This window comes from Herpailurus yagouaroundi, unplaced genomic scaffold (assembly GCF_014898765.1).
Source record: "Herpailurus yagouaroundi ecotype Mexico unplaced genomic scaffold, PumYag 164, whole genome shotgun sequence".
Taxonomy (NCBI): Eukaryota; Metazoa; Chordata; class Mammalia; order Carnivora; family Felidae; genus Herpailurus; species Herpailurus yagouaroundi.
The window spans coordinates 43,507,071-43,533,754 of NW_024412405.1; the positions used below are offsets into that span (position 1 = coordinate 43,507,071).

At 34.9% G+C, this 26,684-nt stretch overlaps 1 pseudogene; it reads left to right on the forward strand.

Moving 5' to 3' along the window:
* Nucleotides 1-2,552: 2,552 nt before the first annotated feature.
* On the forward strand, nucleotides 2,553-3,488 carry LOC121037963 (protein FAM92A-like; annotated as a pseudogene).
* Nucleotides 3,489-26,684: the final 23,196 nt, after the last annotated feature.

Sequence of the window (26,684 nt, forward strand, 5' to 3'; positions counted from 1 at the left end):
GCCAAACACACATCAGTAGACTTTCATCTTCAGGTCAGTTTCTAAGTCAGTAAACATATCTTGGATGTCAGTCACAATTTCACATTTTTTAGGGTTTCAAAAAGAAGTTTCACTATAAATAAAGTCAATGTCATTTAGCATTTAGGAATACAATTTTGTCCCTGACCTCAAGTATCTCACAATTTGTGAAGGCAAAAAAATAAAATAAAACTAAGATAAAAAATAAGTATTTATAATATAGGGAGATAAATAATCTACATAAAGTATTTCAAGCACATATTTTTTTTTATAATTTTTTTTTCAACGTTTTTATTTATTTTTGGGACAGAGAGAGACAGAGCATGAACGGGGGAGGGCAGAGAGAGAGGGAGACACAGAATCGGAAACAGGCTCCAGGCTCTGAGCCATCAGCCCAGAGCCTGACGCGGGGCTCGAACTCACGGACTGCGAGATCGTGACCTGGCTGAAGTCGGACGCTTAACCGACTGCGCCACCCAGGCGTCCCTCAAGCACATATTTTAAATATTCTGTGCACAGTAGGAAGGCACTAAATTATTTTAAGTACAAAAGTATTTAGAAAGATAACTGGAGGTATTGTGAAAAGTTTGGCTAAATTCTACTTTCAGTTTATCCTATGAGATAAAATTTTTTCAAGCTGGTTTCCATAGAGGCTTTACAAATATTTCAGCACAAGTTTGGTTCACTTGTTCTTTTGAAATACATAGTCAATTCTTGATTATTCTTGACTAGATTATAAATTAACTGTGATTAGGAACTAGGCTCATTCCATAGACAATTGGATTCTACCTTCTCATTATGTAGACTTTTTGCTTGTATTAACTTCCAAATCAATATCTCCAAGTCTATAACTCTCCTAAAATCTGAATCCATACATACAACTTTAGCCAAATATTTCCACCTGGAGCACTCAATTGATCTCCAAAACCCAAGATTTTCCAAACTGAAGTTATTATCCTCTTTAAAAACTTGTACATTCCTATAAGTTTCTTATTCTTGAAAAATAAATACTACTGCTATCCACCGTGGCTAGAAACAAGAATTAGTTTGAGATCTGTCCCTTTTGTTCCCTACAGATGACCAAGCACCAGCTCTCCACAAATTTTTATCAACTATTTCTATTGTTTTAGGCACAGGGGATATTTTTTTTAATTCATTAATTTGTAAGGACCATGATATACCTTTAGCACGTACATAATGCAACCATTTTCTGTAAATATTTCACCTATTAGGAGGGAAAGATTTTAGTCTTTTCCATGCAATCAAATATGTCATTATAATACATGTGACCTGCACTCAAGTAAATATTTGAGAGCATCTGCTCTATCTGTGCACACAACAGGAGGTAAAACTCAAATGAAAAAGTGAATTCATAGCATGCTGTGTCATCATATTATTATAATAATTTTAGTGACTCATTGTACTCATTAATTTTTTAAAATATTATTAAATAAAATTGCGCATAACAAAGTTATACGTAAATGATCATCATTATTGGCTTTATATTATGGGTGTTCTCTTTTAGGTATCATTTACAAAGAAGTTTCTTTGCTTTAAAAAATAAAAAAAATTCTGAATTACTTAAATAACTTTTTAAGAAATACATCAAAGTAATTATGGCATTCTAAATGTTATTGAGGAAATCCTGTCCTGTGCTAGGACATGAAACTTGAAGGACATATGTTAAGCGAAATAAGCCAGTCACGGGCACCTGGATGGCTCAATCAGTTAAGCATCTGACTCTTGATTTTGGCTCAAGTCATGATCTCGCGGTTTGTGAGAAGGAGCCCTGCACGGGGCTCTGTCCCGATAGTGTGGAACCTGCTTGGAATCCTCTCTCTCTCCCTCTCTCTCTGCCCCTTCCCTAGTCTTGCCAGCACAAGCTTTCCCTTTCTCTCAAAATGAGTAAATAAACATTAAAAAGAAATAAGCCAGTCACAAAAAGGACAAATACTGCACTACTCCACTTACACAAGGTATCTAAAGTAGCCAAATTCTTAGAAACAACGGGGTGCCTGGGTGGCTCAGTCAGTTGAATGTCTGACTTGGGCTCCGGACATGATCTTGCTGTTTGTGAGTTGGAGCCTCGTGTCGTCGGGCTCTGTGCTGACAGCTCAGAGCCTGGAGCCTGCTTCACATTATGTTTCCCTCTCCCTCTGCCCCTCCCCCACTCATGCTCTGTCTCTGTGTCTCTCTCTCTCTCAAAAATAAATAAACATCAAAAAAATTTTTTTGGAAACAGAAAGTAGAATGGTGGTTTCCAGAGGTGAGGGAGAGGGAGAAAGAGTTGTTCAATGGTTTTAGAGCTTGTTTTGCAAGATGAAAGTGTTTTAGAGATCACTTGCACTCTACACTTAAAGGTGGTCAGGATGATAAATTTTATATGTTGTATTTTTTACTACAACAAAATAAGAAGCAGTTAGAAAATAAAACATAAAAGAAAAGGGCTCCAGGAAGGGCGACTCACCCCTCAGCACACACCCAGGTCAAAGGCCCCAGCCCAGGGTCCCAGCGGAGCACAAGGCAAGGTGTGAAGGCGGGGCTTGGAAAACCAGTCCGCTCCAACCAGACAACTGTAAGATATTCTCACAAATGTGGAGAAGCATTTCGGAGAGCAGTGCCAAATCTTTGCTGCTTATGTGCAGAAAACTGCCAGACTATGAGGCAAAGCAGACCTACTGGTGAATGAAATCAATTGTATGCCTCTGCAGAGACCCCACATTTAAAGCGGGGCCTGAAAAACTTCGCTGAGGAGTTTGCCAAACTTGAGCATTATCTACAAGCAGAGGTTGAAAGATTTGAAGCTGAAGTGGTTGAAGCTTTGAAAGCTTACGGACCGATTTTGAGAATGAAAGGAAATGACTTCAAAGCAACATTAACAGCAAGGAATTGAGAAGCTAAACAATTAACTCAGAAAGAACATGTCAGCGAAACCCATCTGCTCCGCGTGTTACTTCACAGACAGAAACCGAATTGCAGAGAGAGCTGCAATGGATGCTACCCAAACAGCTCATCATCTGGATGAAACTATTGACAATTTCGAAAAGCAGTAAGTAAGGATCTAAAGACTATATTTTCAGATTTGATCACTATTGAAATGTTATTTATTGGCAAAGCATTCAAGGTCGACAATGCTGCTTACCAAAACATACAAAAGATTATTGAGGAAGATTTAGAGCTTTTCCAAAATTGTCCGTACCACCAGATTGTTCCTCAGGTTTAAATCTGGTCAGAGCAAATTCAAAGTGGCCTCTTGAAAGATTACTGTCAGCTAAGTCTGTATCTTGAACAGGACATGTAGCCACCTTTCTACACAGAAAAGGATCAACAAACAGAAGATGATGAAGAGGACAAAGACATTACAGAAGAAGAAAATTAATTTTCTTCTGTAAACTTTGCATTTCAATTTTCATCTTAATCCAGACTTAATCCAGAATTACCAAATTGTAAAACTTTATACTGGCTTCATACATGTTAAACCCCAAAATGAAATCCTACTAGAAACCCCAAAATTAAAATCCTTTAACAAATTAAAGGAAATGTATGCTGACCATAAATGAAGATTTTAAAAAATATAACACACCAGTCATTTCAACACCCAATCTAGCAGTATGTGATTTTTGCATAAGTTCCACTTTTTAAAAAGATTATGTACTTCAGAAGTATTTCATATCAACATACTATACCTAGTTGATATTACAATATAAACAAATGACAAAAACCAAGAGATCTAACAATTACACTTGCTTCTTTTGAGCTCATTGCCAAAAAAGGGTGTTTAGTCATTCTAATTAAATACAAATTCTATTCCATAAAGCATTAATCAAAGAAGCAAGGTGTTTTTGCCCTTTACTTTTTTTTTTTTCACTTTTACTACAACTTGGAGTTTCATTATTTGATAAATAACTTACTTTTCAGTAAGACTGTAATTACTTTTGATTAAAGGTAATGAGACACTAGGATATCAGTGTCATAAAACTATACATAAAGCATAAATTTTAGCTTCAGAAAGAAAGCCACATTAAGTCCAATTCTGGTTTTAAAATGAAAATGCTGTTGGGGAGCCTGGGTCGCTCAGCCAATTAAATGTCTGACTCTTGATCTCAGCTCAGGTCATGATCTCATTCATGGTCGTGAGATCGAGCCCTGCATCTGGCTCTGTGCTGGACGTGGAGCCTGATTAGGATTCTCTATCTCCCTTTCTCTCTGCCCCTCCCTGCTCATGTGTACTCTCTCTCTCTCTCTCTCAAAAAAGGGAAAAAATTAAAAAAGGAAAAAAACGCAAATTCTGTCATACCAAAACGTACACAGTACTACAACTTTTGGAAAGCTGTAGTTTGGTGGGATGTTGCATAAGAAAACATGGAAAACCATAAATCATTAAAAGTCTATAAAATTTTTACCAAACCACTGTCTAATTAATGAAAGAGTATTTTGTCATTATATTCCAGAAAATAATCAGTTTGATCAGAGCCTTTCAATGCGTCCAAAGTTTTTGTTTCTTTGATTGGGGATCATACTCTTGTTATTTCACACTAGTCAGGCATATGAAATTATGATATTTACAATATCACTTGGGAATACCACAAAAAGAAATAATTTGTACCATAAAATTAAAGACTTTTTAGGAAAAAAGTGATAAAAATGGCTTTTGAAGAAGTTTTTACACACTATGTACGTGCTTCTTAAAGTTAGTGAAGATAAATAACAAGGTGAGAAAACATATGTTTACAGATTGATTTAAATGTGTCCTAGCCTTCCAAAAAGTACAGAAAAATATCTGTGCCATAGTAAGATGTGAGGTGGTTTAGAATTCATACTTATTAATTCTTATTCATTTTTAAAATGAGCAAGCTAATGCCAAAATAATGGGCTCTTTCAGTCTGTGGAAAAACCACTTAGTTGCTCTGAAATTATATGTTTAATATAAAGTTACATTGGATACCAATATCGATTTGAAAATATTAGCTTGATTTATAGTTTCAAATAGTATTACGTGGTGTTTGTTCTTTGGCCATTATGTCACCGAGTTAGAAATTTATATGAGAAGATAGCCTAATTGTGGCTCCTCAAGTCTGAAAACCCTTTTATAAAAGATTACCATCTGCATATTATTGAATAAAATATGTATGAGTCCAGAGACAATATCGCTTATAATGCAATTTTTCCTAAAATTACGTTTTCAGAAATATGTATTAAATTTCTTAATGTTTCTGTATTCTCAACATGATTTTTCTGTTGATTCAAATCAGTCTCAAATGACGCAGATGCTGGATCAAAATCAACTTCTGGGCTGTCACAATGCCCAAGTTCAAAGATTTCCTCTGCCCATTGATATCCCCCTCACTAGATGTTGAAATTCAAAGATTCACTGGATGTACCAACTCTTTTAGCAGGGAAGGGGAAATATAAAATAAAAAAACTAGTGGTCCATAATATCACCCACATTTTTGAAAAAGAATAAGGAGTTTCCTAGTTTTACTAAAACTAAGTGAATATTATGTAATGTGAAGGAGTGACAAATTTATTTCAACAGCACATACACAACAGTATCTAACTCAGATGAGAAGAAATGAGAGGGAAAAAGAGGGAAGAGCAATCCAGAATTATTTTGACAAATAGCTGAATAAAGAATGAATATTTTTGAAGCTGAAATTCCTGAAAGTACAATAGCTTTCAGTCCAGTGAGTTTATAAATGTATTACCTTATCTAAACATCTCTGAACCAGACTGCTGTGGACTCAGTCAGACTAATTCAACTCTCTGACAATCAATAATGATTTTGAAGCTCAGGACTATGGCTTGCTCATTATCAACTGAAACCAGACAGTCCTGAAAATTAAATTCAATGGGATTTGATCAGATTTATGAAAAGCAAAAGGTTATGATTACCCATTTTCTTGTGCTTTAACTCAGCACCTATATCTGATGATTTGCATAATGCTTGAATCTCTGTTTTGATACTTATTTTTTCTTTATTTTCATTTTGTGTAAAATTTGAGGGAAATGGTGTGCAGTGAGAAAAAGTTATATGAAATTCAAAGCTCTAAATGATATTTGACGTTCCTTCCTTATAAACTCAATGAAACTAACTTACATGGCTGTATCAAAATAATAGCAGGTATTTCTTTTTATAACAATTTGTATTTGAAATGTAAATTTTATATTCTTTTGAAAATGGTTATTTTTTGACCAGTGTTGATTTGGAGTACCTGGAGTACTACTGGAAGAAAATAAGTATATACAGGTTGACTAAGTTGCAATAAGCAGAAGCCTGATATCTTTCCAGAGACACTTGAAAGAGGCAAGCAAAAAGGAATAGGAGGAAATTTGGCAAGGCTAAACATTATTTCTTTTACATTAAGGAGAAAACCGATAACAATGTTTCAGAAAGAAAAAATATTGAGAATTTCATTTTCATTGTGTAATATATGTTCTTGTGAAAGAATCACAATGACACCATTAACTTTAATCATTTACAAAAAAACAGTGAGACCATTTCTCCTAACCTCTGCAAATATATACTATAAAGAGTTAAATTGTGTTTTTAAAGCAATATCCAAGTCAAATGTTTAGTTTTTATATTGTAGGACTTTGGAACACTTGTTGGGCCTATTATTTGATTATTCAAGATAGAATGATAGGACAAAAGTAAGATTTGTGAATTGTAGTTAATGAAATTAATGCACAGTGTGACAAACAAATTGTGGCCTATTTTCAAAACTTCATTGAAAATATCGTTTCCTCTTCACTTCTCCCTCCACAAGGCATCCCTAACTTCTTTATAAAAAATTCAAATGTTTATTCATTTTTGAGAGACAGACAGAGACAGAGTGCGAATGGGGGAGGGGCAGGGAGAGAGGGAGACACAGAATCTGAAGCAGGCTCCAGGCTCCGAGCTGTCAGCACAGGGCAGGACGCGGGGCTCCTGAGCCTGAGTTGGACGCTTCACTGACTGAGCCACCCAGGTGCCCCAGCCATCCCTAACTTCTAAGTAGGGTCTCTTCATGTTTTGGAGAGATGGAGAGAGATGGATTTATTTTATGAGCTGTGGCAAAGGCAGGCCCAGTTTGGTCATAAAATTAGGAATTTATGATATGCTTTATCTTGTTCTTTTCTCCACCTAGTATAAAACTATACACTACCCCTAATAACTGTTTTCCATTTCAAATGATAAGTATTGTATTTGGGGGATAATGCAAAGAATTCAGAACTCTAATGGTTTAATGAAATGAATATTGAGTCATGAAACACAAAGAAATAGTAAAGGAAATAATCTGAGATCTTTGAATAAAACATGGAGTCAAGTCACAACGTATGGAATGAGATTTCTAACAGAAGTTAGAAAGGAAAATATTGGAATAAACAGAATCAATCAACAGTAATTGCTTAATAACCAAATGTGTTAGCAGCAGGATGCAAGCAGGGAGTCGAGAAAAGAAACAAACTTAAAACTTTCCATACACAGACCAAAGAGTAGCTAGCTCAAAATTGTCGGATGTCTACGAGGGAAATAGTTGGGACCAAAATAGCAGTGGAATATATGGAAAGATTCCAGAAAGGAAATGGTCTAGAGGGAAGTTTCTCTGACTTCATGATATAGACAAGCTGCCCAAGAAAAAATTGTTGAACTGACTGTGCATATCAGTCACTTTCCTGCTGGTTTCCTAAGATCTCTTCCATAGACATAAAATGTATCTTATAAAACAGCTGAAATGTCATGCTGAGTGTGAGATGCTTTGGATGCGTTACTTCACAGGATAATCAATAAGCAGAGGTTGCTGTCTAAAGACCTCTTTAACCTTTGCAGTGGTATCTGTAGAAGTGACCAGTGCAAATTATCTAAAAGAGTAGTTAAAGGGTGTTGATAGTATTTTAGCAAGGAAAGGTATAAAAGCTTAAGAGCATGGCGAAACCAGACAGAAACAATTAACATACTTGTATGCTATTCTGCGATTCCCTGTAATCCATCAACTTCTGTATGCTGTATGTGGTGGTGGTGGTGGTGGTGTGTGTGTGTGTGTGTGTGTGTGTGTGTGTGTGTGTGTGTGGTGTTGTGAGGGCAAATATAAATTAAAAAATAAGTCTTAATTCTCCCTGTTGAGAATAAGGAAAGAAATTCTCCTACCTCTCTTTCTTAGAACATTTACATTAGAAATATATTAATTGTTCTGTCTCTGCCTCTTTGAAGTACATATAAATCTTTTTAAGAGCTAAATAAGCCTCTTGCCAGCTTTACAACCAAGGGATACCTTTCTCAAGGACCTTTGAAATGTAATCATCACAGAAGACAGCACTCCTAACCTCCCATATTCTGTGGGAGGGTAGGAATCTAACTTTGGTGGGGGCCTTGCTGCAATTTGCAAAAATACCTACTGCCATAAAGATATGAGGAAATTATTTTTCCTTGGATAAAGCCAATTAGCTAACACAAACAGTCACCTCAATGACAAGGTGAATCTAGGATGAACTATGGGTGACTAGTGGTGCTGCCCCGTTATTGTTTGTCTTGAGAGTGTGTATGTAAATGTTTGACTATTGTCTTTGCCTCTTAGTGCATTGTCTATGATGTGCGTCACTTTCTGGTTAAATGCTTATTCAATAATGCAACTGTTTTCTTTCTCTTCTGCCTTTGTGGAGAGGTTTTATGGCTTGGCAGGATATTTTGTTTTAAATTATATTTTTCCAACAGTGTGTGTATGAGATTTTGGTTGTGTGTTTTTTTTAATTTTTATCAAAAAAATATTTTTGGTCTCCTCAAGCACTTTTCACTTCCTTCAGTTATTCCAAAGAGTCACTTTTCTCGTCATGATTTCATTAGAGCATGACTTCAGGCAGTTACTTGCTGTTTCCCTATCTGCAAACAATGTTGACTTAGAAGAAGAGTCTCTATAACAAAGAATGCATAAGCAAGGGAAGATAAATCTTTTCTTCTGTCTATTTTAAAAAATAAATCATATTCCCTATCCTTAACTTTTCATTCCCCTTCCAAGATAATGAAGGGACCAGGGTTTGACTCAAATCAAAATGGAGACACCAAAATCATAAGAGTAGAAAAAGAACGAAATTTTAATGATAAAGTGTGTTTAGACTTAAGCTACTTTGAGGTATAAAAAAAGTAAAATGTCTCTTATAAGTGGCAGCCTGAAAATGTTATGTAGTAATGGTTTATGGTGTCAATCTACCTGGAAATGTAGAGTTGGGTGGATAGCTTGAGATGTACTTGTAAAACAAGCTCATTCTATTTTAGTTTCTGTGCATATAATCAAGGGGAAATGCTAAGAAGATAAACATGAAGGAGCTAAAGCAATTTATACCTCCAAAGCCACGCTGTGGCTGGCTTTATATGCAATATGGGAATAATCTGGAGAGACTTGTTTAAATATTTACACCTTGACATAGAAGTAGAGTCAGGGAGAGTTCTATTCTCCGATTCAGAGGAAGGGGCAGGAGAAACTTGATAAACTTAGTGCCATAAGTTAACACAATTCAGCACAATCTATCATCTTTCAAATGCTGAAAATATGCCACATGTAAAGACTGAATATTCAGGAAACAATAGCTGTTACTAAGGAGATCATAATAGATTCCACAGGTATGGTGCGAAGAAGAAAAAGTGGTGAAGGATAAACATGATTGTCAAAATGAAAGTGTAACTAAAAATGTGGTATGGAATCAGGAATATTGCAACTGTAAATTAATCAATACTAAATGGGATGTTTGCCTAGAAAAAAAGTACATATGTATATGTGTGTGTGTGTGTGTGTGTGTGTGTGTGTGTGTGTGTGTGTGTGTATGTGTGTTTGTTCTCTGCTGGCCGTTGTACACCATTGTGCATGGCTTGACTGAGTTTAGAGTCTAGCGGAGTAAGAAAGATAGTTACAGTGACCTAATATTTTAAAAGACTGAAGTTATAACAAATGCTTCATAATGATGTTTTCAGAAAATATTAAACATTAAAATATGAACTATTTGGAAATACATATTATTTTACAATGTAAGAAATTTTGAGTACAAACTGTTCCTGATTAAGAGGGTTTGGCTTTCTTTTTTTTTTTTTAATTTTACAATGGTGCAAAAGTGATATGCATTTAATATAAATTCTACCTCAAATATTGAATTTGATCGCCAGGGCTAGAGAGAAGATAGGTGGCACCATACCCTATGATGCTGGACGGCCGCAGCAAGCCTCAGCTTCCAGTCAGCCCTATGATCACCAAGGTAAACAACAAAGACACAACCATTTTGTTTTTCACTTTCAGTACAGTATTCAATAAAATTACATGAGATATTCAACGCTTTATTATAACATAGTGTTTGTGTTAGATGATTTTGTCTAACAGTAGGCTATGCAAGTGTTCTGATTGTGTTTCGAGTAGTGAGGCTAAGCTGTGATGATTGGTAGGTTAGGTATATTAAATGTATTTTCTACTTATGATATTTTCAATTTATGATGAGTTTATTGGGGGTGTAACCTCATATCTTCAGTTGAGGAAGATCTATAAGTTAAAAACATATCTCAGCATTGATTTATTTCTGATATTTATTTCCTTTTGTTTTCTGGAATAGGGTATATTTCATTTTAATATGAGATCAATTTGTATATTTTGCCCTGTTGAAATCTACCCATGCTCAATTTAAAAAATCTTAGGAATCAGATAAATATGTAGGAAAACAAAACTAATCATCATCCTACTGTCTTCAATAATGTCTCTTAAGGTTTTTATATACGTCCTTTTGCTATTTTTCAGTATTATACAAATCCTTAAAACATTAATTGTGTTGAACTGTTTTCCTTCACCAATATTTTGGGAATCAGCAAACACTCTCCTTTAATGACTCAACTGTCTGAATAAAGTTCACTCACATATAAACATTCTCTTCATTTTCATTAATTATTGACAGTTTATGTGTAGATAGGTAGGTAGGTAGGTAGACTCATGGATACATAGATAGATATAGATACAGTGTTTGTGTCTTATAAGATAAAGATGAACATAACCCCTCTACCATTGCCTGACTTTCCTAGTGTCTGGGAATAGTGCTTTCGAGGGAGAAAGAGCCATTAAGGACAGTGCGATCCTACTTGGCAGACTGTGAAAGGCTAAGAATATGACCATGACTGATAAGGATCACACCACGCATGGCTGAGAATAGAAGAGAGAGAATGAACGAAGGGACCACGAGAAACCAAAGGGTTATGACTATGACAGAGTACCACAGTCATGTTGGGGTTTAAGGTAAGAAAATCTTGAGAGATTTGGGCTGTTTGGGAATAGTAAAGGAAATTGTAAGTTTTTAAATAATGTTTTGCTACGTTTCTAATGTGACACAGTTGAAAGACGAGAGAGTTGGAACTGAGCATCATGGCTTTGTTATTAGAACTGTGTATGTACATCCTTGTGCGGATATTTATATAGACATTTCTTGTGTTTTTAAGAAAACTTCCTAAACATGGATTTTTTTAGACAAAAGATACAAAGTTAATGTTAAATGACACTTCGAATAAAAATAATAGCATATTTAGGAAAAAACAGTGAATTCATAGGTTACTAAGGTAGTTAAACGGTTGTTTATTTCACCAATGTGCTTGTAGGCATTTCTGTTATGATTGGCTATTTCCAGATATGCTTATTAGAAAAAGAAAAAGGATGATCAAAGTAATGAAATATCTGCCTTGTGATAGATTCAACTCAGATGAAAAAGTCACTTACCTAATGAATTGTTTTGTTGATTTTCCTCATCAACATGAAGTTCCTATCCACCAAGATTCATCTGCAAAAGCATCAAAGACATCAAAGGAAATGAGGAGTAGCAGTTGCTGAGTGAATCACAGTAATCAAGTCACAAAGAATGGGAAGAGAAAATTTTTTTTATTTGAATATAGATTATACCAAATGATCCTATGTTTCTAGAACCAAGAGCAAATTATTTAGCTGAAGAAAAAGAACCCACCATCTCTCTAGACAATTTCAGAATGGTCAATACTGAGAATTTATTTAAGTCTTTGGAAATACAAAAGCCTTACATTCATGCCTCAATTGGGACAACTTTGAAGGGTGAGCTCGGCTCCCAGAGGAAGGACTGAGGCCTGCATTACAACCTCCATTGGACTGGGTGTGTCCAGTCCAATCATACCTTCCAATGATGGTGTTTTGTAGTCCCTAGTTATTCAATTCAATGCTAATTTAGATGTTGCTGCAAGGGTATTTTTTAAAGATTGGGTTAAAGTCCATAATCAATAGAATATTAGTAAGGGGAAATCTTCCATAATCTGGTTGCGCCTGATTCAATTAGCTAAAAAGTGTTCACAACAGAGTGAGGTTCACTGGACAACAGCTTCAGCCTATATTGAGAGGTCCAGCCTACCCTTCCTGATGGCCTGCTCTATGGATTTTGAATTTGACTAGACAGCCAGCTCCCACAATTGCTTAAGCTGATTTTTTGCCTATTAGTCTCCTAACATATACCTCTTACTTGGTCTGTTTTGCTGGTTAAACCTGGATGGATACACTCCCTAACTTCTTTTCAAGCCTATCTCTCTGGAGCAATTTTTATACACCATTTGCACACAACTCCAGGGATCACAGTCTAAGACAGCAGGCTTTAATCCTTGACTTTTTTTTCAATAAATCTGCCCAATTCAATGACTTTTTGCTTGAACCAGCAAGTTCAATCAATGAGTTCCACGGAGCAAGTTGATTTTAGGACTACCCTTCAGTACAATTTTAGTTAGCTAAGTTTGCGTTGGGCACATTTTTTGAAGGCAACTTTCATCCTTTCAGTGTTTCTTAACTGAATATTTGTTTCATTTTATCCCTTTCAAAATTAATGCCCCAAATTCTTTTTTCATCCTAACTCTATCCATCATTTGTGACAGATACTTTCCTCACAAGTTACAGTACTTTTATGTAATCTGCTTCAATGGAATTCTCAATGCTCCTTAAAACTACTTCTGTAACTCCCTTTTATAATTCTTCACAGTGGCTAATGCAAAATGTTTCAATTATCCTCAACTTCCCATTCCCTTCACTTGGGAAGAGAGCCTCCTTCTCTACTACTTCTGAAACAGAAATAGAAACCATCAAATTGAGACTCTTTCATACTTATACCAGCACAGTTCTAGAAATTTTGTGATCTTTTCCCCTACTGTCATGATGAAAATATCAAAGAACATTTCTCTCTTACTGTCTAGATGATTACTTTCCTTATGCTCTGGGTCCTGTACCTTGTTTGCTTGAGGTCCTTGATTCACCCATTATTCTCTCTCCCTATACTATAAATCCCTATAGCTAAAGCATCAACTATCCTCTGTATTTCACAGTCATTTCTCTGATACCACCTTGAATTTTATAGAAGAGTTGTTTACATTAGCTGCTCAGTTCTTACTTAATATTCTCTACAATGCTCCCTGGCCACTAGACTGAATGGGTTATTTTTAAGATTGCTAGAGACCTTAGTGTGAAATAAAATAAGCAATTTTTAGTTCTTAGATGCAATGTTTGATGCTCTTAAGCACATTTTTTTCATGAAACAATTGACTCTACAGGTTTTTTTTTCATATTTATGATTTGTCTTCTAACATGTTTCCTATGCTGAATTCTCCCTGCACTTGCCCTATCGCTGCACTTCAGTGGAGCTCCCACAGTTCTCTCACTCAACCTGCATTCTTCCTCAACAAAGCTGGGTTCTCAGGACTATTGTCTAGCTATCAAGTTTAAAATTTGAGTTTTATCCTTAAAGTGGAACAGCTATTTCTTTGATGTACCTGTTCCCCTTCAGATGCTGATCTACCCCCAAAACATTAATTGCCATTGTCCCCATTATAATTCACCAAGTGCTCACAAAACTAAGCACTTTGATGTCAAGAGCTCTGCTTTATTCCCCTCTGTAGTTTCTGTCTTTACCTGGCAGAGTAAGGGCATTTAGTACTTGTGAATAAATGAAGAGTGGATGAATGGTAAACAATGGCATCATCTCCCATGTCGACTCTCATTTTTCTCTGATTACTTTTTTTAATGCATTTCTTTTTTTAATAAATTTATTTATTTATTTATTTATTTATTTATTTATTTATTTATATAGAAAAAGAGAGAGCGCACAAGCAGGGAAGGGACAGAGAGGGAGACACAGAATCCAAAGCAGGCTCCAGAGCCAAAGCAGGCTTTGAGCTGTCAGCACAGAGTCCAATGTGAGGCTTGAACTCACAAACTGTGACATCATGACCTGAGCTGAACTCAGACACTTAACTGACAGAGACACCCAGGAGCTCCAACTCTCTCCAGGTCTTTTACTCATTTTCTACACACATCCTTTCTTCTCTGTCCTCTCTAAAATTCTTCCAATTCTTACATTTGCCATGCGAAAGCCTAGAAAGCAGTATGAGAATAAGCAACCTTTGTGGCTCCCATCACTGGACAGAATAAAATTACAGGATTTGAGGGGTTATCTGATTTCATTTCCACTTTCTACTTGTAAGACAAAGTATTATATTTAGTCCTCTGATTATTGTTTTGGGGAGTAAGGGTATTAACTCTTTGAACCATTAGGCATATGTCCTTTCTTTCATGATCCAGTACATTCTATTTATCATCCCTGTGATTCAAATTTATTGCCTTGGATTATCTGTATTTTTCTTCTCTTGTCATACATTAAACTTGCTTCTCCTCCACGCTGTGGATTTTCTTTTGCTGCTTCCTCTCTAAAGTGTTTTTTTCTTCCTTAGCAAGTTTCCTTAACAATTTGTAAACTCTTTATAAAACTTGTCATGTCATAACTGAGGCTTCCTCACTACTCTGTTTTAGTCATTACCTAAGCTTAATCAATTATAAAAAAGAAGTTACATTCTGACCTAAGTGGTGAGCTTAGAAACCTACATTACTAACAAACGTTACTCCTGAGAGCATATGGATCATACTTGAAGAAACCCAGAGCTAAATTCTCAGAGTTAATCCTCGTCTATATTTTTAATCTTGCTAACTCTTAGGGCTACTTCTCTTCCTAAAGAAGGAGATACATGTTGCCCTGAAGCGTTATATTACCTTTCTCAATATGAACGTACGCTCTGGCCCAGGCATTAGGGTTTGATCATATTCTTATCTATATAAACTAACTCCTTGTTCAATATCTATTGTTCTTTGTTTAAGCCTGTCCCACTAATTTGTTGGGTAATGTTTACTCCCAAACATACCTTTTCTCCTACTGCCAATAATTTATGTTGTACAAAGATAACTTTCAATTCCTTTTTAGGTACGTAGACCACAGTATTCTTAATAATTTAGGTGGGTTGTATTTCAGTGTTCTATCAATCTGAATTCTTTAATTGTTTAACATTACTTTTAGTGGTTTTAAAGTTTTGTGAATAACATAGCTTTCTTATGGTCAAGAGAGAATAATTGATCAGTAAGTTAATTTCTAGAATGTCAGAATTGTAATGATCACTAAAGAGTATTAAAATAGAGAATATCTAGCTTTATTTCAGAAAATTGATTTCCATCTCCAAACAAAATATTTCAAGAAACTCTAGCTTTGGGGGAACCGGGAAGCCTCAAGGGACCATGGCTGAGGCCATGGGACTTGAAATTCTTGTCATCTTTAAGCAACTCACCCTCCACTGGTATCTGCCTTGGCCTTTCTCTCCTGCCCAAAGACTAGCAGCAATCAATGATCATGAACCTCTCCAAGTACTGAGCTTCAATGGTTGCTTAAATAAAATGTTTTCTGAATACTTACAGATGTTCCTATGAGTAGACTGAAAACCACTGTGTTAACTTTTATCTTGTTTTTATGAAAGAAAAAAAGGAGTGAGACTTATATATAATTAAGTGACTTGTTTAATATTATAAAAATATTAGTGGTGTCCTTTCTACCATCTCATTCAGTGCATCCTTTGACAATCAGTTTGTTTTAAGTAGAAATTTTATGTCAAAAGAGAAGGAGCGAAATCTTTTCTAACTAGAGATTTCAATTGAAAACACATTTTATTTGTTAAAAAGAAGCATTTTTCTTTAAAAAGCTGTGTCTTTTGAAATTTATGATTATTATGGATATTGAAAATGTTTTACTTTCTGTGTAAATTGAAGTATAAAACTTCAAATGAGAAAAATTTAAAAGAAGACCAGCTATGGCAGAAGCTTAACATTAGCTGCAAGCTATTCCTTCTCCCTTTACGATATTATAGTTACAGCATTTTCAAATCTAACTTCTTACATTTTCTGTGCTAATGCTTGGCTTCTCGCCCTTTGCAATTTACTCTTAGATATTCACCCTTCACATATTTATCTGTAGCTGCTAAACATCTCATGATTCTTCATATCATAAATTTCTCAAATATATTTAAGAGTTCAAGAGAAAATGGCAAGCCTTAGGAAAAAAGGTTCTAGCCTACGCTATATGTTAAAAAAAAAAAACCTCAAAAACTAACATAATACAATTTCTCTTAAGTTTTATATTGTTTTCCTTTAACAACCTTGCCGGTAACCTTTAAAACCCAGTTACAAAATGATAATATGTGGCATTTTAGTATATCATCAGTGAGCATGCCGTGCATAACCCATCTCTAGAATGTTCCGTTAATGCTTTGTAATGATTCCAAAGAAGTTAGTTGGTATAAAACAAACTGAAATAAAAGCCTCTGGCAAAATGTTGATGTTTTGATCACAGCTCATGTGAGAAATAAGCACGGGTAGTTTATGACAGTCCCACAAGAAAACTTTGCATGGCATATGAAATATAAATATAAAAATGACAGGAACCTGAGTTAAAAGACATTTGACAGAAGTACCATATTTTCAGAGTTTGCCTGCCCATATCTTCCCTGTCATATATAACTGGAGTAATATTTGATGAGCATAAAAAGAAGAAATAAATATAGTATTGCTTTGGTACCTGAGGTTAATGCATTTAATAAGCACACTAGCGTTAAAATAAGACCATCCAATCTGCCTATACAATCAGAATGAGAACATTAAGCATTTTTCATTAAGTTGGGTTGCTTTTTCTTCATATTCCTTTTCTTCTTCTTGTCCTGAAATTTATTCACAGTCCCAGGCTTACTCTTCATGGTTCTGCACGAGAGCTGCAAATAGTATTTTAATGAATTTATATTCAATGTGGTGCTAATCAATATTTCCTTCATATAAAATTCAGTATCTTTGGTACCAAAAATAGGTAAAAAATATACACAGAATTTTCTTTCACCCTAACGATTAATTAAAGCTGCCACTGCTTTCTTTTTAATATCAAAAATAGGGGCGCCTGGGTGGCGCAGTCGGTTAAGCGTCCGACTTCAGCCAGGTCACGATCTTGCGGTCCGTGAGTTCGAGCCCCGCGTCAGGCTCTGGGCTGATGGCTCGGAGACTGGAGCCTGTTTCTGATTCTGTGTCTCCCTCTCTCTCTGCCCCTCCCCCGTTCATGCTCTGTCTCTCTCTGTTCCAAAAATAAATAAACGTTGAAAAAAAAATTTTAATATCAAAAATAGCCTTTAATGTGGCTGTTAAAATTTCCTTTTCATTGTATCAGTTTTTACACAAATTCCTGCAAGATACTCCTTAAATTTGCTTTAAAACATGTAATACTTAGTTTTAAAACAATTTTCTTTTTACATTTATTTCCACTATATAACACTTGGGATGATAAACCAAGGATTTGAATATATATTTTTGTGTGTGTTTGTATGTATAACAAACCAAAAAGATCACTTATCCTGTGATGATAAACTATAAGCATATCTGTGTGTAACTGATCCCATGGTTAAACAGTGTCATTCATTTTAAGAAAATAAAATCGTCTTTTACCAGAGAGTCTGAATACTTTTATGTATGGCACATTTCCCTGAAGATGATTTCATACGGGATTTAGTTTCATTTATTCAACTGCATATATAGATTGGTTTGGCACATTCTCTTTGTGTCATGTGATGTGATAGCACCATAAAGAAACAGAAATATCAGTCCAGTGTGACAGAGCTAAAAAGATATATAAGAAATTGCCAAAACAGAGATCACATGTTTGTATTATACTTTAGATACTTCATTTTTTTTTTTTGACAAAGGGAAACATAAAACTAGAAAGGTTGTTTTATGTTGGTGGTTTTGTAGGTCATCCCTACAAATTCCTGATCTCCTCTCTCTTTGCTTTAAACTGCCAGACATCCCACTGAGTCTTCTCATGGATGCCTCATTGAAAGCCTGTCCATGTGCTTCTGAGTGATGTGAAATCTGGGAAATGAAGAAACATAAATTACTCCCTTTTACTGGAAGAATTGCCGATCCCACAAGGTTCACAGGTAAATGTGTTTCCCAATAAATAAAAAATTAAAGAAGACAGCAAAATGCATTATTTCAATTCATTTTGATTTAATACAATAAAAATCATTCATTGCTTGGTATGTACAAAGCACCACTTTAAGTGTTTACTTTATCTTTGAAGGAGAGTTTTCCTAATTGGAGAAAACAAACAACAAGAACTTTTCATATGCACCAATAGGGAGGCAGTACTTACCATGACAGCTGTTGAACGGACCTGAAAAAAGAACAATGTGGGGAGCACTTACAAGATTACTGCAGAGATGTATGACTGAATAACTTCAAAGCCAAATAATAAAACAAGTAAAATGAGCATTGGAATAGAATATTTAACAATTTTTATAAGAACATTGAGCAAAAGCTGAAAAAATAAATGATCATAGTAACATGATAATTAATGTTTAAAGGCAAGGCATTATTAAAATATACTGTAAATGATAACTGATCATGTCTATACCCATTACATCAACAAGTATACATTGAAAAACATTAACATCAATCTGAATTCTGAACTTTTGTCTTAATATTGGACACCAGAAGAAAACAATATCGTCACTTCACTTTTAAAATGGTTTTATAGGGGCACCTGGTGGCTCAGTTGGTTAAGTGTCTGACTTTGGCTCAGGTCATGATCTCATGGTTTGTGGGTTCAAGCCCTGTGTCAGGCTCTACACTGACAGCTCAGAGCTTGGAGCCTGCTTCAGGTTCTGTGTCTCCCTCTCTCTCTCTGCCCCTCCGCTGCTTGTGCGTTCTCTCTCTCTCCCTCAAAAATAAAAAATAAACTTAAAATTTTTTTTTAATTTTTAAAAAATAGCTTTGTGAAAGTGGTGACACAAGTGCCAATGTTGTTTTCATGTCCACTAAACTGAGTGTCATTAATTTTTTTCTTGAGTGTTATTAAATTTTTGAAGTCTTAAATGGAAAAATACAACTTCTGGCATTTCAGATAGAATCCATCACAACATAAATATCTGAAAAAAGAGTTTATTTTTGTTGTTGTTTTTGCTCTTACTATATAATGGGGGGGGAGCCTTTGAATTGTATTTTGATTCATTATAATTTAACTTCTGAGAGGCACTGAGGAATAGGGAAGGGTACAAGCTCTTGTATCTAGCTGATATATATTAGATTCCAAGGTTAGGTCATCTACTCTCTCTGCTTTTTTAGGGTTACTCTTCTTTTTTTATTTTAACTTTTTCTTTTTACTGCTTATTTATTTTTGAGACAGAGACAGAGCATGAATGGGGGAGGATCAGAGAGAGAGGGAGACACAGAATCTGAAACAGGCTCCAGGCTCTGAGCTGTCAGCACAGAGCCCAACGCAGGGCTTGAACCCACGGACCACGAGATCATGACCTGAGCTAAAGTTGGACGCTTAACCGACTGAGCCACCCAGGTGCCCCTAGGGTTACTCTACTATAGAGCATGTAACAATTCTCCTAATGTTCAATGGATCAATAACAACACATCTCCCTTACCCTCCTTAATGGAACCAGTTGAGGCAAAAGACTGAGATATATGGAGATCAAAATATGTTGCTCAATATAATAATAATAATGGTGACAGGGGCTAACATTTACACATCAAAAATATTTTGTTTGGTACTCTTTGCATATATTAATTTAGCAAGTTTCCAATCCTATCACTATTAATCATGCCAAATTGCTTGCAGAACAAGGTTGTGATCTGTTACCAAATGTACTTGAAAATACTCAAAACTTCCATTAACTTTCCCTTCCTGTTCCCAACACACATACACATTCCACTACTTATCAAGTTATTATCTGTCACAGGTAGAACTGGACAATGGTAGACGTCTCCATTGTTGATAGAACACTTACTCGTAGCTGAGGAGAAAATAAGATATGCTTCTCCCAGAGAAAAAGGCTATTTCTTCTTTCCATATTGACAGGTAAATGACACTTTCTCATATGGAAATATGTGATATAAAGAAAGGAGATAGAGAGACCTGAGTTATTTCTCCTAAATAATTCTTTCTTCCATGGGGACATGAGTAAAGGAACATAAAGTTTCCTCCTAAGGAATAGATACTCAACAAATTGAACTTATTTATTTATTTATTTATTTATTTATTTATTTATTTATTTATTTTTGAGAGAGAGAGAGCACTAACAGGAAAGAAGGGCAGAAAGAAGGAGAGAGAATCTTAATCAGGATTCATGCTCAGCACTGAGCCTGATGTGGGGCTTATGACCCTGAGATCACGGTCTGAGATGAAATCAAGAGTCAGATGCTCAACTGATTGAACCACCCAGGTGCCCTAGAATTTATTAGTTTGGAAAAATCCTCAAGCACTTCAGGATCCTTTAATTTGTAGATATTTTCAAGTTCTAAATAATACTTCACCTATCATTATAAAAGTAGTTATTTAAATCTCCGAAAATATCAAAACTGTATATGTTTGAACACCTTTTACAAAATACATCTCATAACTATGTGTGAGACTTGTGAGAATTCATTGAATTTTTTTTCTTTCACAGGTATTTAACATGTCCTATGGAGAGAAAAGATAAATTAAAAATATCAGGAATGTGAAAAAATCTATTTTTTCTGCTATTTCTATAAGCCAAATATGATTATAAATGACTATCAACTTGATGTTCATAACTATGCTATATTATTCTCATAACAGTCAAAGGCTTACCAAAATTTTATTCTAAGTACCTAATTACTCTAAAATATTCCTTCTAGGGGCACCTAGGTGGTTCAGTCAGTTTAGCATCCAAGTCTTGATTTCAGCTTTGGTCATGAACTCATAGTTCCTGGATTTGAGCCCCACATCTGTCTCTGAGCTGATAGAGTGGAGCCTGCTTGGGATTCTCTCTTTCTCTCTCTCTCTCTCTGTCTCTCTCTCTGTCTCTCTCTCTGTCTCTGCCCCTACTGCCACTCGTGCTCTCTCTCTCTTTCTTAGAATAAATAAATAAAACATTAAAAAAATACTCATTATACTTAAAAGTTAAAAATAATCTTAACACTATTCCAGTTAGAAAAGTTTTGATTGTGTATTTAAACACCACTTTTTTTTCTCTTTTACAATAACTTCATGAGTAAAATGCCCAAATATTTAGCCTAATTTCAAAATATAATTTCAAAATTTAAAAATGCAGGAAGTAATTTCTGATTATCTAATTATTCTTTTATTTATGTATTTATTGATTTATTTTTGAGTGAGAGAGGCACAGAGTGAGGGGACAGAGGATTCAAAGTGGGCTCTGTGCTCACAGCAGATTCCCAATGTGGGGCTTGAACTCACAAACTGTGAGATAATGACCTGAGCTGAAATCAAACACTTAACCAACTGAGCCACCTAGGTGCTCCTGATTATCTTATTGTTCTTAATAGAGCTATTGCTATCTGCAGAACTCTTAAATCATAAATGCTATTGTACAGTTGTTAAAAACAGAAGAAAATATTTATTTGCACATGAATTTGCACAGTTTAAATGATTTTCTTTCCCCATATAAAATTTATTTTAATTTTTTACTGACCAAATTAATGTAAATTGCATATCATCAAAAATTTTTTAGTGTCTGATGTTACAGCCTAAAAAATAAAGTGCAGTGTAACTAATAATTGTAATAACTTTGAATGACTTCATTGGTTAGTATATATTTTTGAAATTTTCATTATATTTTAGTTTTAATGTTGTTTTGTCAATTAAAATGATGACTTTAATAATAAATAGGATTATCTATTAATCCTCAGATAAGCATAACATTTAGCAAAATGTAGATTTCCCAGAATTATTCTACTAATCCACTTTTATAATGACCTAGGCAGAAACATTTCCTCAGAAAAATATCTTAATTTCTAGGAGACTGTAATACTAAAATGCTAAACTTATACAACATTCTATCACTGCAAAAGATCGCTTCCAAGAAGAAATCATCATGTTAAGCGTATCTTCATATTTGCACTGAGTCATAAATTCTTAAGCTATGTATCTTACCCTCAATTTACAAAAATATCTAATATTGAGATTAATTACTTCAGAATGTTTTGTCACTTAGCTCTACAGAGGAATATTAACCAACATGCAGGTGACTGGAAATGAACTTAACGTATGAAATTGTTATTCAAGGTATTTAGGGGCGCCTGGGTGTCTCAGTTGGTTGAGCGTCCGACTTCAGCTAGGCGCCTGGGTGTCTCAGTTGGTTGAGCGTCCGACTTCAGCTAAGGTCATGATCTCACCATCTGTGAGTTCGAGCCCTGCATCGGGCTCTGTGCTGAGCTCACAGCCTGGAGCCTGCTTTGGATTCTGTGTCTCCCTCTCTCTCTGCCCCTCCCCTGCTCATGCTCTGTCTCTGTCAAAAATAAACAAACATTAAAAAAATTTGTTTTAATTAAAAACATTTAAAAAAAGGTAAAGAGAAAGACTCTTATTCACATTATAAGTAATATAATTCATACCAAATCTAGCCTTTAAAATACTCTAATATGAATTGTGAAAGCATGCATGTGGCCATGCAAATATTACAATGAAAATGTAGGGTTGGAGAAAAATTATTCAGTAGTATTTTGATCCTCCAAATTTCACTTGACTTATTGCTCAAAGTATTTCCATCATAAAGGTTAGAATATTGACTGATAGAAGTCTTTAAAAATTTGCCACTGAAAGATTGGTCAGGCAAATAATGTCTATTTCATTTTGGAGCTTGTTAAGAATGCAAAATTTCAAGCCCTACTCCAGATCTTCTGAATCAGAAATTATATATTAATAAGATTTATAGTTGTTTCACACGTGTAAGTTGTTTCACATATTGTAAGTCAAAGCTTTGGAACGACTGCATTAAGGAGGGCTGGGAATATTGCTTCAAACTCTTTTTGTAAATTTTCTTTATTTTTAATATAAGTATATTTGACATAATATTAAATTAGTTTCAGGTTAACAACATAGTGACTCAACAATTACATACATTATGAAATGCTTGCCACAATAAGTATATTACAATAATATTGCTTACATCACCTATGCTATAATTTTTTTCCCGGTGACTTATTTATCTTATAAATGGAAGATTGTAGTTCTTAATGCCCTCATCCATTGCACGCATCCCCCCAAAACTTCCCCTTTGACAACCATCAGTTTGGTCTCTACATTTATGAATCTTCTTCTCTCATTTTTCTTGTTTGTTTTGTTTTTTAGATTCCATGTATAACTGATATCATATGGCATTTGTCTTCCTTTGGCTTATTTCACCTATCATAGTACTCTCTAGGTCCATTCAGGTTGTTGCAAATGACAAGATTTCATTTGTTGTTATGGCTGAGTCATATTCCATTGTGTATATATATCACATTTTCTTTATCCATTCATTTATCAGTGGGCACTTAGGTTGCTTCCATATCTTAGCTATTGCAAATAATGCTGCACTAAACATTGGGGTACATATCTGTTTCCAAATTAGTATTTTTGTTTTCTTCAGGTGAATACCCAGAAGTAGAAATACTGGATTATACGGTACTTCCATTTTTAGTGTTTTGAGGAGCCTCCACTCTTTTCAACAATGGTTGCACTAATCTACATTTCCACCATCAGTACACAAGGATTCCCTTTTCTCCACATCTTTGGCAACATTTTTTATTTTTTGTCTTTTTTTTTAGGTTTTATCTATCATCTATCTATCTATCTATCTATCTATCATTTATTTATTATTTAGAGCGGGGGAGGGGGGGAGAAATGGTGGTGGTGCAGAGAGTGAGGGAGACAGAGAAAGCCAAGCTATTAGCTCAAAGCCCATAGTGGCGCTTGATCTCAGGATGCATGAGATCATGACCTGAGCCCAAATCAAGAGTCAGATACTTAACTGACAGCCACCCAGGCACCCAATTACTTGTGTTTTTGATTGTAATCATTTAGATTTGTGTGAGATGATATCTCATTGTGGGTTTGATTTGCATTTCCCTGATTAATGATGTTGAGCATTTTTTCATGTGTCTGTTGGCCATGTATATTGTCTTCTTTGGGAAAATGTCTATTTAGATCTCCTGCCCACTTTTTAATTGGATTATTTTATTTTATTTTATTTTATTTTTATTGGATTATTAAAATAATCTGAATATTTTACTTGGATTGTGTCTTTCGTGTTGAGTTGTATGAGTTCTTTATGTACTTTGAATATTAATCCTTTATTAGATATATCATTTGTAAATATTTTCTCATTCAGTAGGTTGCCTTTTTGTCATGTTGGTGGTGTCTTTTGCTGTGCTTTTCAGTTTAATGTGTAGTTTAAGGTAGACTCAATTATTTGTTTTCCTTGCCTGAGGAGACAAATCCAGAAAAATATTGCTAAGCTGGGTGGCCAAGAGATTAATGTCTATATTTACTTTTAGGGGTTTTATGTTTTCATGTCTTACATTTAGTTCTTTAATCCATTTGGGGTTCATTTTTGTGTATGGTGTAAGAAAGTGATCTAATTTTATTCTTTTGCCTGCGGCTGTTCAGTCTTCCTGACACCATTTATTAAAGAGACTACCTTCTTCCCGTTACATTTTCTTGCCTAATTTGTCATAGATTAGTTGGCCGTTTATGCATGGATTTATTTCTGGGCTCTCAATCTGTTCCATTGGTCTATGTGTCTGTTTTTGTACCAGTACTACACTGTTTTGATTATTATAGTTGTGTAGTGTATCTTGAAATCTGGGGTTTTTGTTTTTCTTTCTCAAGATTGCTTTGGCTACTTGGGGTGTGTGTGTGTGTGTTTGTGTGTGTGATTTTATACAAATTTTAAGATTTCTGTTTTAGTTCTTTAATTTCTTAGCTTAGAAATTCTGCATGTAAAATTAAATAAGCTCTAGTGCAGGTAGAGTAAAAGGGATGCAACAATTGATAATTGATTATGCATTACCATGACATTTATTTTAAAAAAAAACATATGTTTTTATACTTGTAATGTTTGATAGGTGGCTCTGTAGGCATAATCATAAAAGAGATAGATACTGATCTTGCGATCATAGAGCTTACCTGTTAACTGGAAAATTACAGTAAATTACAAGGGTACTGAAAATGTCAGTGTCCTGGGACCTTGATGTTCAAGGAAGACTCTCTATACGCAGAGCTCAATTTGTTGCTAACATATTGTAAATGAAAGTTTTAAAAATAGGAGTTAAATATTATTTCAACAATTTGGCATTGAACAACTGATGGGTGACACCATTAAGTAGATGGATAAATTTGGGAAAGAAATTGTTAAAGGAGATGAATTATATATTTCACAGAGACTCCATCAGCAATTATGTATGTGGCTATGGAGTTCAGTAGAAAGTCAGAGTTATAATTTTTTTAGTCGTCAGCATATAGATAGCATTTAAAGAAGCAAAACAAAATGAGTATCTGTTGATACTATGTATAAGGTAAAAATGGGACTTTGGACTAATCTCTAACCCAACACCACTTAGAAATAAAACAAAGGAGATACATCCAATGAAGGAAACTAAGAAAAAGCAGCCAGGGAAATCAAGGAGAATGTTACAAAGGCCAAGTACAAAATTATTTTTCGAGAAAGAGAAAGTAGGTCTATATCTTGAAAGAGAAAGACAATAAACCAATAAGAAAATAAAAGTCACTGTTAGCTCTGTCTTTTTTTTTTTTTTTTAAGTTTATTTTTATTTTTGGGACAGAGAGAGACAGAGCATGAACGGGGGAGGGGCAGAGAGAGACGGAGACACAGAATCGGAAGCAGGCTCCAGGCTCCGAGCCATCAGCCCAGAGCCCGACGCGGGGCTCGAACTCCCGGACCGCGAGATCGTGACCTGGCTGAATTCGGACGCTTAACCGACTGCGCCACCCAGGCGCCCCTAGCTCTATCTGTCTTTGCATATTAGATGCAAATACAAAAAGTTTACACAGTCAGATATGTATAGAAATTATCATAGCACCAATAAATCTACAGAAGCGGAAAGGCTAAATCCATTTTAATTAATATGCTAATTATAAAAATATTTTCCTATCTGCATGTAACTAGGAAAATAATTGTTTATGAGATTTAGGGTTTTTTTTTTTTACTTACTAAATTAAAAAAATAAACTTCAAATTTTCCCACTTAAGGCAAATTATTCATATATAAATATAAATGACCCTGCTCAAAACTTCCTTATGGCCATAGATACGTATTTTTCAATTTGTATCACCCTTCAAAAGCATTTCAAATTATCTCAAAATACTACAATGCCCAAAAGAGTTTGGGTGTATAATGAAAAGAGAATTTTAATTTATATTTGTAAGAGCTGTGCTTTGAGTGGCAAGTAGAATTTGCCTGAATATAAACCAGGTAATGGAGACCTAGTATACACTATTACTGTAATAGCCTGATATAAATTTATCCTGTGCTATAGTTACCA